At 39.1% G+C, this 15023-nt stretch overlaps 1 protein-coding gene across 1 annotated transcript in view; it reads left to right on the top strand.

Moving 5' to 3' along the window:
- Window positions 1-569: 569 nt before the first annotated feature.
- rap1gapb (RAP1 GTPase activating protein b) overlaps window positions 570-15023 on the top strand; it is a 108867-nt gene continuing 94413 nt past the window's right edge. Inside the window, exon 1 of the mRNA XM_005917919.3 lies at window positions 570-821. The gene's annotated coding sequence lies outside the window, so the exon portion shown is untranslated. The remainder of the gene's footprint in view (window positions 822-15023) is intronic.

Below are 15023 nucleotides of genomic sequence, written 5' to 3'. Positions count from 1 at the left end.
TTTGATTCATAGCCACGTGGGATCCATAATTTCACAAGCTGAATTCATGTGGCTCCAAGCAGCTTTAAACATCAATTCCCTCACATCAGCAGTGCCTCAGGCACAAAATAAAACATAATACAGATCACTGATGGACACAGATGACAAGAACGAAGGATGAGGCTCAAAAGTGGTTTTAGTGGAGAAGGAAAATGGTTCCATCAAGCATTTTGAAGGAAATGAGCTGTCTGTGATTTAGTTTTCTCTCAGTTTTTAAGTAAAGACACTGCTTCTCAGGAGACAATTTGAACAGTATTACTCTTTAGGTGAGTATCTAATGAATGGTGTGATTAATTACTTAACCATTTAATTACTTTTACTTCTGTTCTTTTGCGGTTTTGCTTGCGCTGCATTCACAGACGCTAATCACATGCAAAGAATACATAATAGTGCATATAGGGCAAATGTGTGTTCTCCCCAGCTGTTAAAGACTGCATAGTACGCCGAACCATTATCCAGTGTGCATGGACGGAGGAGTAGAAGGGAGCGTATTAGCGAACGGGGAATGGTCACGTGACAATGACAGCATGTGCGATTTGAAAGGAAGGAAAATAGAGACTTGAGCATCAGATGAGGGTCTGAGAGAATCCGTGCGCTTCTCTGCGCCGCCTCCTTTCTCTGGCAGCGGAACAGGGACAGCTCTTTTTAAAACCGCGTCCACACCCGTGCTTTAGTAAGAAATTGCTCGATTCGCTTCTGCAGAATTTCAGCACTGACCGACCTTTTCCACCTCAGAAGTGAGGAAGCGCGTAAAGACGGCCGCCTTATAATTCTTTGTGAAGGTAAGAGAGCGGCTGCAACTTTTCGGAGCAGCACAATTGATTCTTGTTGCATTGGCTGATCGATTGTTTGTGTTCTCGCGTTGTTCTGCGCCATCGACACCCGATTAAAAGTCTAGTTTAGACTATTTTTTTTTTTTAATTTATTTGTTTTGTGTTGTAGTCATTTAAATGCGTGCAGAGTACTGTATGCGCACCTGACAAAGGGTGATACACATGAAACTGCATCAACAGTGCTGCAAATCGCAGCTTATGCTTATTGATCGCTCGACTTTAGACACTAGTGTTAGTTTCTGTCAGTTCGTGCAGGTTTAATTAAACATTTGATGTGTAATCAATTCAGGCTTCGGCAGTAAATTGAAAATCTCCATTTCCAAGCAGCTTGATTAAACATGGGAATTTGCATGGGAATGCAATTGATTTTAATGCTCTAAAGCTTTTGCTTACTAGCCTACTGAACGCCCCAACTTTATGTTCTTTTACATTTTTATAGTAATTTTCAGCACGAGAAAAGAAAGCTTGGAAATGATCGATATATTTTTCCATATTTTTATTTGTGTTTTTGTTTAGATAATTATCACTGCTGGTGGTTTGATTATGGAACAGTCTGCTGGTTACAGAAACGGTGATTCTGTTTAGAAAGTATTTGAAGAACCTTACTGAATTTTTAGGGAAACTGCACAGTTCTGTCATCATACTGGGCATCTGAAAAAGAGATTAACCAGCTGCTAAAAGGCTGTTGGAGTGCTGGGGAGCTTCTGTGGTGAAGTAATGTGATGGAAATCGGTTATTTCATTTAGATATTTGACTGCACTGGCACATAAAAACATAACAACCAATACTTTCTCACCTCAGGACTCCACTTCATATTTTCATCTGTCAACAGCATTAGGCTAGAAATTTAGTAGGTTTCTAGTAGCAGCTTGTGCAAGCTGACAGCATGAAGGAGAATTGATTCCGTTGGTTCAGCATTACTGGAACTACTTCCACAGTCCATCTGGCCGATATGGGTCTGCGTCTTAACAATGACCTGCCTGTGATGGAACCTCAGTATTGGGTATCCTGGATGCCCAGCTGGCCACTATCATATATTCATACCTAACCTGATTGCATTCTGAATCGACTTGACCTTTTTCGGTAAACTCACGTAATGATTTTAAGGAGCAAATAACTGATGTTGATTTTTATAGATTATGTAATAGAGAAAGCTCATTAAATGGGTGTTTTTTGCTTAACTTTTGCTTTGTTTTACTCAGTTAAAGCTCTATGAAGTTCTTTGTCCTTCATTCAAAGAGGTGAAAAGCATACAAAAACTATTCTGTCCAGAAATGAAGAATAGCTGTGGGGTTATTGTGCATGTTCTTTTTTTGTTAGAGCAGGGCTATGAATGAGGAAGTTTGGTGTATTTTTCCATCTTAAACTGCATTTCCATTAATTGTGTTTTGACATAATAATGTAAATCATCTTATGTCCTATTCTATTAAAGTTTTCACTTTTAATGTTCCAAAAAAGGGAACAAATACATAGTCCTTTATTTTAAAATGTTAATAACCTATGTGCAGAACTTCTAACTTTCTTTCCGTTACACCCCAGCTTTAATTCAGTTTGATAATCAGTTGATATGTAGATAGGAAATTAAAAAAAAGCAGTAAACACAATTAGCAGTACAGCTTGGGCTGTACTGAAATTGTTGCATTTATAGCTGAGCCTTTGCTTTCGCCACTTCCAGTCACCTTTCTGATATGCAAATAGTAAAATGCATTGTCCAAAATGTTTCTATATTAGGATATATGCTAAACTAACTTACATGTTCATAGCTTTTAAACAATGTGGTTTGTTTGTTTGTTGTAGAATAGATTTTCACCCCTGTGATGTATCATAAATGTTTAATAAGTCCTCAAACCACTGTGAATTAAAAGGTTTGCTGCTGCTTGGTTGATGTTGGGAGTTGTGTTTTATTATAGAAACACATTTAAAATAATCTTATACCCAGATGGTGAAGCTGAAAGTAATGTATAAAGTAATGATGACAGGTGCAATGAACCATCTTTGCACTGAGTGATGCAATCAGCAGAGTGGATTGATTAGTGTTGGAAACCCTTGGAGAATCAAAGCCACTTTTCCCTTAGTCAGATGACAATTTCCACAAGTGGTTGAGGTTTAAAGATGATCTTTTTTGGATGTGAGAGTTAGTCTGAGGCTTGTGTTAGACAACATTCACATAATAATAATGATAATAATCAATCTTCTAATAATTAGAGCACCTCAGATATATCTGGAATATTTCTACCCCCTTCACTCTTTTGGCCTAAACGTATTGATTAAAAACTATACATAATCTGTGCAGGCAGACTTGAAACACTTAATTTTAGTCCTTTTTCATTAGCATTTACTGGGTAAACAAAACCAAAAGTTGTACAATTTCAAAGCGAGGCGTTTTTTCTTTTGTGAAAAACAAGTCTTTATCAGACATAATTCTGCCTTCCTTTTCTTTAGTCTCTCTTTTGTTGTTCCACTTCAATGTTGCACTGAAAACCCCCTCTATTGACATGGTTTTTAGTTAAGTGGCTCTGATAGTGTTCAATAATTCTGAAAAGCTTTTACTCGGCAGGCATTTCCCTGCTATTATCGTCAAACCTTTACCATGTTGTACAGATACGTTCGCTTGCAGTTTTAAATACGGATATATGTCTACACATTTAAACTGCAAGCAGACTGAATTGGACCCAGGAAAATTACTTTTACACGACATTATCTTATTTAAATATTCTTTGAATAACCCAGAACTCCATGCACTTGCTTACACTGCAATTAAGCAAGATGCCATTTATTTCAATAAAGACCATTACTAATATTTCAGGATTAAGCAAATTCAGAAAGATATTACAGTACATATTAACAGTAAACAGTACATATATGCTAAAGGATCTGCTGCTGTGTATATTGTTCTATCAAAGTAGAAAACCTGCAGAGCTATTGGACTAACAACACACCATTCTCTGACAGTAGCAGTGCTCTGTTGTTTAAAAATCACACAGACCAGCAGGTTAAGGACGCAATTAATAAAGATCCAATTTTAAGACTCTGCAAGACCATGAGTGACGCACTGCTGGTCTGATTTTAATGAATAGGGTGGGAAGGGTGCCGGGTGTTATAGACCGGCTGGAGGGGTTCCTGCATTATTCACAAGCGATCCGAAATGCAAGACGTGCCAGAGTGTGGAAGCTATATAATCACACTCGAATCACCTAATCCAAAGCACCAATGCACAAACAAAATCTTCAGTCTCAGTGACTTTAAGTATTTATTTTGTTTCCTGCCACCCCTCTAAAAACAGATGTCTGTTCCTGTGTTGCTCACTGCCTGATGAAGCTTCACCATTTGGCTGACTGTTTCTATATGCTCATCCAAAATAAATACCTTCTAGCAACAGCCTAATTGTAAGGTGTTTAGGGAACATTGGTAAATTGTAGCATCTATCGGCAGCCTGCGTGTGAGGCACTTAGCATAAATATATAACTTACAGCTACAGAAAATAAACTGGGTTACATTCTCCCTCTCTACACAGTGGAGTTCACATTGGTTACATTCCAGGATGCCTAAAAACACATTAAATTTTCAACCTGTTGGAAAGGCAGGAGTGAGATTTGGGCTAAAGAACAAAAAGAATCGCTTGCAGGTATGGCTTAGTTCCCTTCCCCTTATAACATAGAGCTAAGAATTAGATCAAAATCAAAGCTTTCGAGAGACACCGCTTTATATTTTTCCCATATTTGTGAGAAACCTGAATAAATTTTAATGGTGAAAGCATTTCTGATGATGATGAAGACAAGTCTTTGTCTGTCTTTGTGACTGTTCAATGATTTCTGTGACATGAGAAAAATAGCTTAAAACTAGAGACACTTTATTTTTTCATATTACATCTCAAAAATGAGATGGAATGAAAGAGATAAAGTGTTAGTTAATTTTTTTGTTTGTTTGATGCATTCAAAGTGCTGAGTGTTGTTCCTTGAAAATATATGTAGTTTGCCACATGTATCGGGGGCATTAAACACATTATCATGTTAGACACAGCCTGTCAGATGCTGTAACTGTCTTTGAACAAGAGTCTGTTTTTATGACCAACAAATGACCTACCTCCAATCACACATCCAGACACACGCTTGCGCACACATGCTCATGTGCATTTCTGCAGATACACAAATGTCAATTTGAATCTCAGGTTAATTCATGCTACACTGAATCAGATGAATCTCACAGTTTCCCTCATTCTGTCGGCTGACACTGATTTCCTCAAAGGATTGGAAGATGAAAGGAAAATTTAAGTATGTAAAGCCTATAAACCATAGATGAAAGACAAGTGGAATGGGAGGGGGGAAAGAATTTTGGCTCTGAGGTAAAGCCGCAGTACTATAAATTGTAAATGTGTCAAGTGACATTACATGACATGGTAAGTACAAGCATGGCGTGCTTAGTTTGTTTTTGCATTTCGGTAAGACCATCATCTCTGCATCCATTTTTGCAGGAAGATGAACATATAGTGAACAATAGCAAGACAAAATGCCGTTGAAGTTATCCCACTGATCCCTGGAACAAGCTCCCGCTGTACTGAAGAGGGACAGACGGTGGAATCTTGACTGAGAACACAGTACTAAAAGCTTGCCAGTCTATGCCACTTTTTTTTTTTTGTTGCAAGGTAAAGCAAAATCAACAATTTATATATGAAAAATCCATTTCATGTCTCTTCAAAGACACAAGCTACATAAGGGAGCAAAAAGCTAACATCAGGCTACCCTTTGAGCTAGATTTAATCCTAGATTAAGGGCTGTTGTGGAACTGTGGTTTATGCCCACATCACAGCTGTGCTCGTATTTACTATAATGACTTTATCACACATTAGGTTGTGCTATATAGCTAGTTTGTCTCATTTATTTGCCAGTACAAAACTGGACTATGACTGTATTGTTACTAAGCAAACATTTTCTTGAACACTAGCTTGTTAGATACTTATGTATGATGTGAAATGTATAAAAGATGGAGGTAACTCCTGAATTTGAAAAATTGAAGCAAATGCTTTAAACTTGCATTCTTTAATGGCCAGCAGGGGTGACTCTGATTGTACAAAAAAAAACAAAAAAAACAACCTTGGTATTGGATAAAATGTTATGACCCTCATCCCTCTCATTGTGTGACCTCAGTAAGGACTCGGTCACACTAGTGTGATCAGGAAAATCCTTAACTGGCAAGTAATTGCTGTCTCTCTAGGGCTGATGGCAAAAGTTGTGATCACTTAGAGGTTGAGCGTGCAGAATCCTCAAACTCAGGCTACCTCCAAAAAAGGTCACCCAATCTGATTGCAACTACTCTCAGACTGGTGAAGGTTAGACGAAGAATTAAATGCAGACAGATTGCTAACACGCTGCAATCAGTCAGTCAGTCTATGCCAATGAAGAAAGTGTACTTTATTGGTCCCCGTGGGGAAAATCCCTCTCTGCATTTAACCCATTCACTCAGTGAAGCAGTGGGCAGCCATTGGGCGCCCGGGGAGCAGTGTGTAGGGACAGTACCTTGCTCAGGGGTACCTCAGGGTAGCTGTTCAGGGGAATCGAACCCCCAACCTTCCGATCATGGGGCCACCACTCTACCTACTGAGCTATCCCTGCCCTACTGAGCTATGACCACAACTCATCTGGTCCATCATGTGGTAAAAACTACTTTTGGCTGTTCCTTTGTCACAAGGGGATTGCCGCAGTGGGTAGGTCCTCATGTATGATTCGGCAGATTTCCACACAACCCCCCAGGGGATTTGTCCCCAGCTAGTTTTAACCAGTTCGAACCACCATCCTTGCAGTTGTTAAGTAAATGTGTAAACTGGTACCCTGCAGAAATACCTGCTATATCAGGTAAGAAAACACAAAGCCAAGTTCCTGAGGTTTCTAACTAGCAATTTACAGCAAATTGTGTTAAACTGAATGCAGAAAAGCATGTCTTATTTTGCACCTGGTATGTGTGTGAGTTTGCTGCTAGGAGTTTTTTACATGCTTGATTTGAGGGGGGGGTTATCCGAAGAGGTGCATAATTGGCACCGGTGGATGGCTCAAAGCTGTGAGCTCTGTGCCAACACTTTTGCCCTGAGTAAACAGTGTACTGTCACTCTTTGTACTGTCACTGTTTACTGAATATTTAGAGCCCTACAAATCTACTCTGCATTAACACTGGTGTTTTTTGAAACGGAGCAGGACTGAGCTGAACTTATCGGAGCACTGAAATGAAAGAGGGAGCAGGGGAATCCTGATACAAGGTGCATCTTAGGCTACGTTCACACTGCAGGCGAAAGCGCATCAAATCCGACTTTTTTGACCCTATGCGACCCATATCTGATCATGGTATGACAGTGTGAACGGCACAAATCTGATATTTTCAAATCCGATCTGGGTCATTTTCGTATGTGGTACTGAATCCGATACATATCTGATGTTTTAGAAAGCGACTGCTGATAGGCTGGTCATGTTGCATTAAATCCGTCTTTTACGTCTCTGACACAAGACAGACGGCAATTATCAGCGCCGGAGAAGACATCACGAACGCTTCCGGGCCATCCAGTGTAGATGTCAGTGAAACTGTTGGGAAGACAACATTGGAGAAACGTGAACATTTTATTTGTCCTGTATAATCTGCAGATTCTGACAGAAATCTGCAGCTATCCTTTGAAGCACCGCTCCTCTCTAAAACAGCAATAAGGATAATTATTAGGCCATATGTAAATAACAAAATAACTTTATAACTTAAAGCAAAATTAGGAAACGTAAAGTCCGAAACAAGTCTTTATATTAAGGCCATCAGTCAAACAATACTGTTTGGTCTGGGTCTAAACAGAGCGCGTTGTGTGACGGCTTCTTTTGCGCATGCGGGCCGCTTTGAGGGTTCGCACTAGAGCGCGTTTGCTGTCACATTTTATTCGTAGTGTGAACAAGCAGACAAAAAAATCGGATTTGATCAAAAAATCTGAATTGAGCATTAAGACCTGCAGTGTGAACGTAGCCTTATTTTCCAGTGTTTCACACTTTTAGTCTCATTTCTACACCCCCTTCCCTCTTTTCTCAGCAGTGTGCAAACACAGAACAACATTCATGTTTCTACCTTTGTTTTATAAGATGTTAGCATTACTTGAATTCATACGCTTAGTGTTCCCAGTCTCATGCTTTCCCCTTTAGACACATGCAGTCAAATGCTACAATACAAATGATTTAGAATTACCAGAATTAAATCCCTCCATCCACTGAGCATTATTTGGCCAGCTGTACCATTTCAATATTTAATAAGAAATAATATCAAAACAGCACAAAATGCTGTCTGTTCGAAGAAACAATTATTAAATGTTACACTACAGTAATTCCTAAGAAAATGGTCAGCTTTGATGACAATTTCTTCTTCCCTGCAGCGTGTCATCTGCTGCACATTACCCTTTAAAAAAATCTACATCTGTAAATCTCCCTACAGGGAAGAAAGCATCTTGTTCCATTTACAGGTGACTTTAGAATTTGAGAGTTAAAAAATGTGCAAAAATGACTCGGCTCTGTAATGTATTTTCAGCATCATGGACTGCAAGTTGTAACTGTTGATGATGCAGTGAATGACAATCAGGTCAAGATCTTTTCACTCACGAGGCTGGCTGCTCTCGCTCTCTCTGTCTCTCCTCTCTATTGGCCCATCACAGCAAAACCAACAAACTGTGTGCATAACATTTCTGCAAAGATTTTTTTTATTGCAAGAGCTTCAAACTTCACAAAGTGGGACAGCAGCCCTGGTGCATAACTCCAATTCAGTTTCACACGATTCATTAACACACAGATGGCTTTGGATCTGACATTATCTGTTAATACTGCTTTGTCTTCGTCTACACATCGTACACGTCATCTGTTACACACACAAGGGCGATCGTGGCTCAAGAGTTGGCAGTTCGTCTTGTAATCGGAAGGTTGCCGGTTCGAGCCCCGGCTTGGACAGTTTCGGTCGTTGTGTCCTTGGGCAAGACACTTCACCTGCCACCTACTGGTGATGGTCAGAGGGGTCGATGGCGTGATATGGCAGCCTCGCTTCTGTCAGTCTGCCCCAGGGCAGCTGTGGCTACAACTGTAGCTTGCCTCCACCAGTGTGTGAGAGTGAATGAATAGTGGAATTGTAAAAGCGCTTTGAGGGTTTCGAAAAGCGCTATATAAATGCAATCCATTATTATTATTACAGACTTCAGGTTTATACAGTAGAATAGTTTGTAACAAAGTAACTCTCCGGATAAATCCTGTGCTCCACCCAAGTCTCAGTTCTCATGAGTATTTTAGATCACTTTAGATCTGACCCAGTCTGTGGTTGAGAAAGTCGCAACCATTGCAGATTCTGCGAGTCCACTCTTGGCTGGCAACAGACGACAACGGATTTGTGATTTATCATAATTAATCGCGGTATTATCGCAAACATATTGAATGTAACTGCCAACTTGACCCATTTAAACTAAAAAGTTATACAAAGTTGACTCTGTATTGTTGCTCTTTTATCCCTATTTTATGGCTGTTTTGTTGGTTTGAAGATGGCACCTGATTGGTTAGTGGTCTCAGACCTGAAACCACTGGAAAAGGGATGGATGTTGCAAGTTGATAACACCTGGTCATCAGTTCATTTTCCTTAGTGTAAATGTAACCTAAACAATTTCACGATTCCTTTTGGTGCTCAATCTCTAGTTTTTAATATTATTGACTAAAACATGAAACTCATTAATAATCACAAGTTAGTTATTTACACTGTCTGTGGTGTATGTCTACACATTGCTGCCCAACTGCTTTCTATCATGTTGACTGACATTTTTTTGTGTGTACAATGTTGTTCATTCATTTTCTCCTCTTCGCCTGCAGAAATTTCTTTTAGTGGGCTTACAGACGAGAAAGACAAATAAGCTTTGGAATACAATTAATTTTCTTATATTCTGCAAATAACCCATTTAAAATAATAATCAGAATTCCCAGCAAAAAAACCATCTCACTAATGCCCACTCACTGCCTTGAACTTCCTTGCCTCGAGTGCTGCGTCACAGTTTCTGAACACCAGTAGCTCTCAGGCTCTGTTAGTTGTAAGCCATGTGTGTCCCTACCTCTTTCTGTATCCCGAGTAACATCTGTGGCTCTGGGCTTTACTTCCATGGGAGCAGTAACTGTCATAGCATTTAGTCTGCTGGGCTGCAAGAGGACTTTTGCACCAGGTGTAAATTTGTTGTTTCTTAAACACAGTGCCCCTAGTTTGTCATAATTCATTTAATGAAAAAGCTTTATTCTTGTGACGTTTCAGGATGAATGAGTCAAGTTTAAGATGCTCATCCCTCTCCTGTATCCAAAGTACAGTACATCTGAATATCAAATACTATTGCAGTGAACCGTTTAGATTTCACCTAGACTAGTTGTTGGAAAATATTTCAAGGTGGTATATTTGCTTTATTCTTTTCAGCCTTTCTAACCTCTTTGAAAACATTAGAAGATTAGAATTCCAGGTTGTGAGCAAAATTCCTTGAATCTCCAACAAGTAATAACAACTCAATGACCAAACTTAAAGCCCAAAGCAGCAGTTGCTGCTTTTCTGAATGGATATATAAAACTGCCTCAAGACTGTATTTAGCTTGGTCTTCCTAATGGAACAAAATTTCAGTCTTACCCACTCCTGAAACCAATTCACAGAACAAAGGTTATTTTCCATACAGTATAACACTCATTTTTTTAAGTATGTATGTCACATAATGTGGTTGGGTGTAGTTTTTCACGTTTGTCTCAACTCGCTAATTACCACCTTAGCAGTAATAACACGTGAAAGCGTGTGACACAAACTGACAATGGAAAAGATTCACCTTCAAAGTAAAAGAAACATGTTGGCTGCAGCACTGCGCTGAAACTTTGAAGGGAAAACTTCTCTATTGTTGCTTCGTGTCACACTTCTCACAGTTTCACTATTTTTTGTTGACAAGTTCATCCCATCCATTCAATTGCAGCAGTATGCTGGCAACCAAATCAATCACAAAGACAGAATATATGCTTTTCCCTAGCAACAGGTGGTTGCCAGATGGCCACTGACCAGTCTCTAAGCCTCTGTGATTGGAGTGTTATTCACTTGATGGCACATTGTCACGCATCCAAAATAGTAGACACATTATTGTAACATGGTTATTGGTCTGTGTAAATGTGTCAATATAATGTTTGCTACATACTTTGAAGCACCTTGAGGAGATTGCGATTGTGATTTGGCACTAGATAAATGAAACTGAATTGAATTGAACTGGACCCCCCTAGGAAACCCTTGTTACATTTAAGACTCTACTTGCATACTCGCTTTGTGCCATCATTTTTTGGATAATCAAGTGCTATAGATGATATCTCGTTCCACAACATTAGAATAAAAATACAAATCTGTTCACATTTCTCAAGCTGGTAGAAGAGTGACAGGAGCTCTATGTAAGTGCAAGAAGTCTTGTTTGATGTCTGTAGTGTGCAACTTCTCTGCCCTACTTTTTGGTGTGTAATGTGCCTTTGTTTAGAGCAGCATGTAGTGGATAACATTTATAGCACCTGAAATTAGCTGATTCACTGTATAGGAGACTATATGCTGAACTAGTGGAAAAACCAAATATATAACCTTTGTGTAGACTGCAGGATTTTTAGCTGAGTAGAAAGATGAGTGGAAAGAGGAACCGTGTCAGGTGACACTACTGGTTGGGAAAGCAGGTAGATGAGAGCAACACTTTCTGAAACTGCAGAGTTACAAAACAAAATGACTGAAGCTGTGACTGAGCTGTAAGGGCACTCAGAGAATGCGTCCTCTGCTAATCACGTATTTTTAAACGAGGTGATTCTGTTCCACTCCAAAATTTACTGGGTGTTTTTAAAATTTTCCTCATAAGCAGAATAGTTTCATGCCAGTATGAATCAAGGCAAATGAAGAGAATATCTAAAGCTGAGAGAGCCTCTAAAAAATGCCCTCTATTCTCCACAATTACAGACACCTACATGTAATTGACCTTAATGAGGTGTCTGAGTGTGACGCTGGTATATTAGCTATCTGTGGAGCTCTGTCAAAGACTCAAGTTCAGTGTCATCACAAACCACAGACAGCCGCTTCTCTAAAGCTAATAACTTGATTTGCTCTCATTTTCACGTGGAAGTCTGATATAGTAACATTTGTATAGTTATTTTTCACATAGTTAACTTATGCCATTGTTGATAAAACCTTAATGCTTAGCAGTACAGTCCATATTTACCTGGTCAAGAAACTCCTTTTGATTCTAGAACTGTAAAATATAGTTTTTGTGGGATGTTATAATAGGAATCTTGTTTAGTATTCCTTATTGCTATCACAGATCCCATTTCATGTTGCTGCTTTATAACCAGCTAGAAGTGCTGTAGCACTCTGATCATTCACCTCTTGTCTGCACATGTAATGGATACCAACCAGTCAACTTTGCACTTCCTCAAAGACCAGTCTGAGATAAGCATCTGGGAGGGCTCGCTTTTCCTTCAGCCACTGATTTGTTCTTTGATTGCCTTTGCCGCTGTTCTTCCAATAGCATCCAGGTGTCAGCTGCACCCCTGCAGAGGCTGATGATGTTATCAAAACGTCCTCTACTTACACTTTTGTCATTATAGAATATGTTATCACACTTTCACATTTTTCTGCAAGCACAACAAAACCCTGTGGTTTTACATTCTCTGCTGGAAAATTACTGAGAATGAGTTTCATCCTGAATTACAGGCAGCCAAGTCATCCCCCTCTCTGTCCTCCTGAGAAGCATCAGCCCTGATGCACTGAGAGAGAGCCAGATTTTAAATGATGTCAGATGGTGTGTTTAGAGCTTTAGAGGAGCAGTGCTAGGCACCAACGGAATAGGAGCAGCAGCAATTCATTAATAAAATAGGCAAGAAGTGGAGTCCATTTAACCTGCTGAGGTCATCTATATGCACATCTCATCCGATAGAAAATGTGTTTTATGCTTTCATATTTCCCATTAATGTAGCTTTAGTTACTTTATGGGATATGATAACTTTACAGGAAAAGCAAACAGAATTTAGCTGCCTGGAACCCCCGTTTAAATAACTGCAATTTGCTTTGTGCCATGATCGACCTGAGTATTAATCCATGTGTGCTGGTTTTCTCAAACATGTTAATGATGCTCATGCTCTGGAAGCCCAGCGGCTTGAAAAGTGAGAACAGCTGAACGTCATCTAGTTTTAAAAGCTGGCACTCTGGTGTTCCTGCGCTCACCATTGTGATATGGCAACTGAGGAGGAAATTTTTGCTGCCAAGAGCGGCACCTTTTCGATGCCAGGAAAATAAATGATCAAAAAAATTTATTAATTTTCAACTTTGGCAACTATTTCCCTGGTATTGGTGTTTCACCTTCCTGGGAAGAAAAGACTAGCTGGGCCATAAAGTCAGCATATTTTTGAGTAGAAGCTATTATAATGACCCGCACATGTACACACATCAACTGGTGGATTAGGACAGCTGTCATGTGATCATGTCAAGTGTAGATGGAGAATATTGGAAATATTGGAGTTATTTTTCCAACTTAAATATTTGTCTTTATTTAAAATATAATTGTTTCTTGTCTGTACATTTTTAATACCTGCAGATTGAATAAAGGCTTGTCAAGAGGCAATATTAAATGAAGAGCAGAGGATACCAGCAAACATGCACTAGAGACTCTCCACTGAGCTGACGATATTGCACATAATTATACAAATTATACAGTACTTGTCTGAAAATTTCTCTTTATGATATTTTTTAACTGTTGTCTTTGCATAAATGGAACCCACATGCATGACTGGACCGGCTACCAAAACATAAGACTGAGAATCTTGAACTAGAGCACAAACAGAGGGACTTTATTCTCTGAAGTTTGCTGCTGCACAATATTTATCTTCAAACTGTCATTTTGGTCTCTATATTTTGGAACTATAAAACAACACAAGCATTAGCAGACTGGGGTTGGAGGATGACACATTCCTTGTCATCTATATTTGTGAAAACTGCAAAAATGCAGTCTCGGCTGGAGTTGTTTCAGAAATAACCTGGGATTTTTAAAAAATTAATTACTTCATTTTTATTTTTTAATACCATAAAAACCTATTATTATTATTATTATTGTTATTATAATAATAATAATTATTATTATTATTATTATTAGTAGTAGTAGTAGTAGTAGTAGTAGGAGTAATAGTAATATCAATAGCATTTTTGCAACTTTGATTACATCAAATGATGATTGTCTTAATACACTTAAACAATCTGAAGTCAGTTTCTTCATGACAGCAACAAGGGAAGTAAAAGTAAGTAAAAACACAATTTTAAGATGGTTGTTGTAACCTGAGGGAAATACAAAAAGCTGTCAACAATGGAGTGATATGTTTTGACCTTAAAGTAATTGAGGTGGACATGAAGCGACACTTGGAATTGTGTTTCAGGCTATTATTTGCCAACTCCTAAGAAAAATATCTGGTTTTGAAAGAGCTAAATATTCCACTTTGTTTACCATGTTGTCATCATGACAACAAACAAATGTCATCACATTTTCATTACTTGTTATAGCAGTATTGGTTTTGATGGCATTTCCCCCAGCTAGTTAAACACTTGTCATTGTAGTACCGAGGTGGTATCAAAGCTATACATTGAATACACAGGCCTTTGATGCTCCGGGGTGATGCTGAAGAAGCAAACAATACATGCTTGAGTGACGAAACCCAAATAACAGAAATATGATGGAAATCTTTTAGAGCTGAAGAGAGTCTGGTGGTAATTTTCAACAGCTAGACATTCTTGATTTAACAGTGATTGATCCGCTCCTTTATCCTTAGTTTTTCCATCGATCTGGCAGATTTCTGTTCTTCAATTCTCTGCAGCATACCTCATATGCAAAGAAGAAATGGTTTCTTTTGCTGGGGTTCTGTGGGGGTTGAGAAAGGTTAGTGGTTGACTGTTGAAAGGTCAGGAAGCAGAAACGAGTTTAGTGATAAGAGTCATCGTGCTCTGAGGGGTTGACGGGCATCGTTGGTGGCACGAACCTTCCCATTACTCATACAGCACACAAACCTCGGGTCTGTCACCTCTGGTGTGACGTGACATTCACCTTCAGCTCCACACACGTGCGCGCGCGCACACGCACGCACACACACACAC

This window comes from Haplochromis burtoni, unplaced genomic scaffold, assembly GCF_018398535.1.
Source record: "Haplochromis burtoni strain Fernald_Lab_line unplaced genomic scaffold, NCSU_Asbu1 Contig_26, whole genome shotgun sequence".
NCBI lineage: Eukaryota > Metazoa > Chordata > Actinopteri > Cichliformes > Cichlidae > Haplochromis > Haplochromis burtoni.
This window is presented reverse-complemented; position numbering and strand designations above follow the sequence as displayed.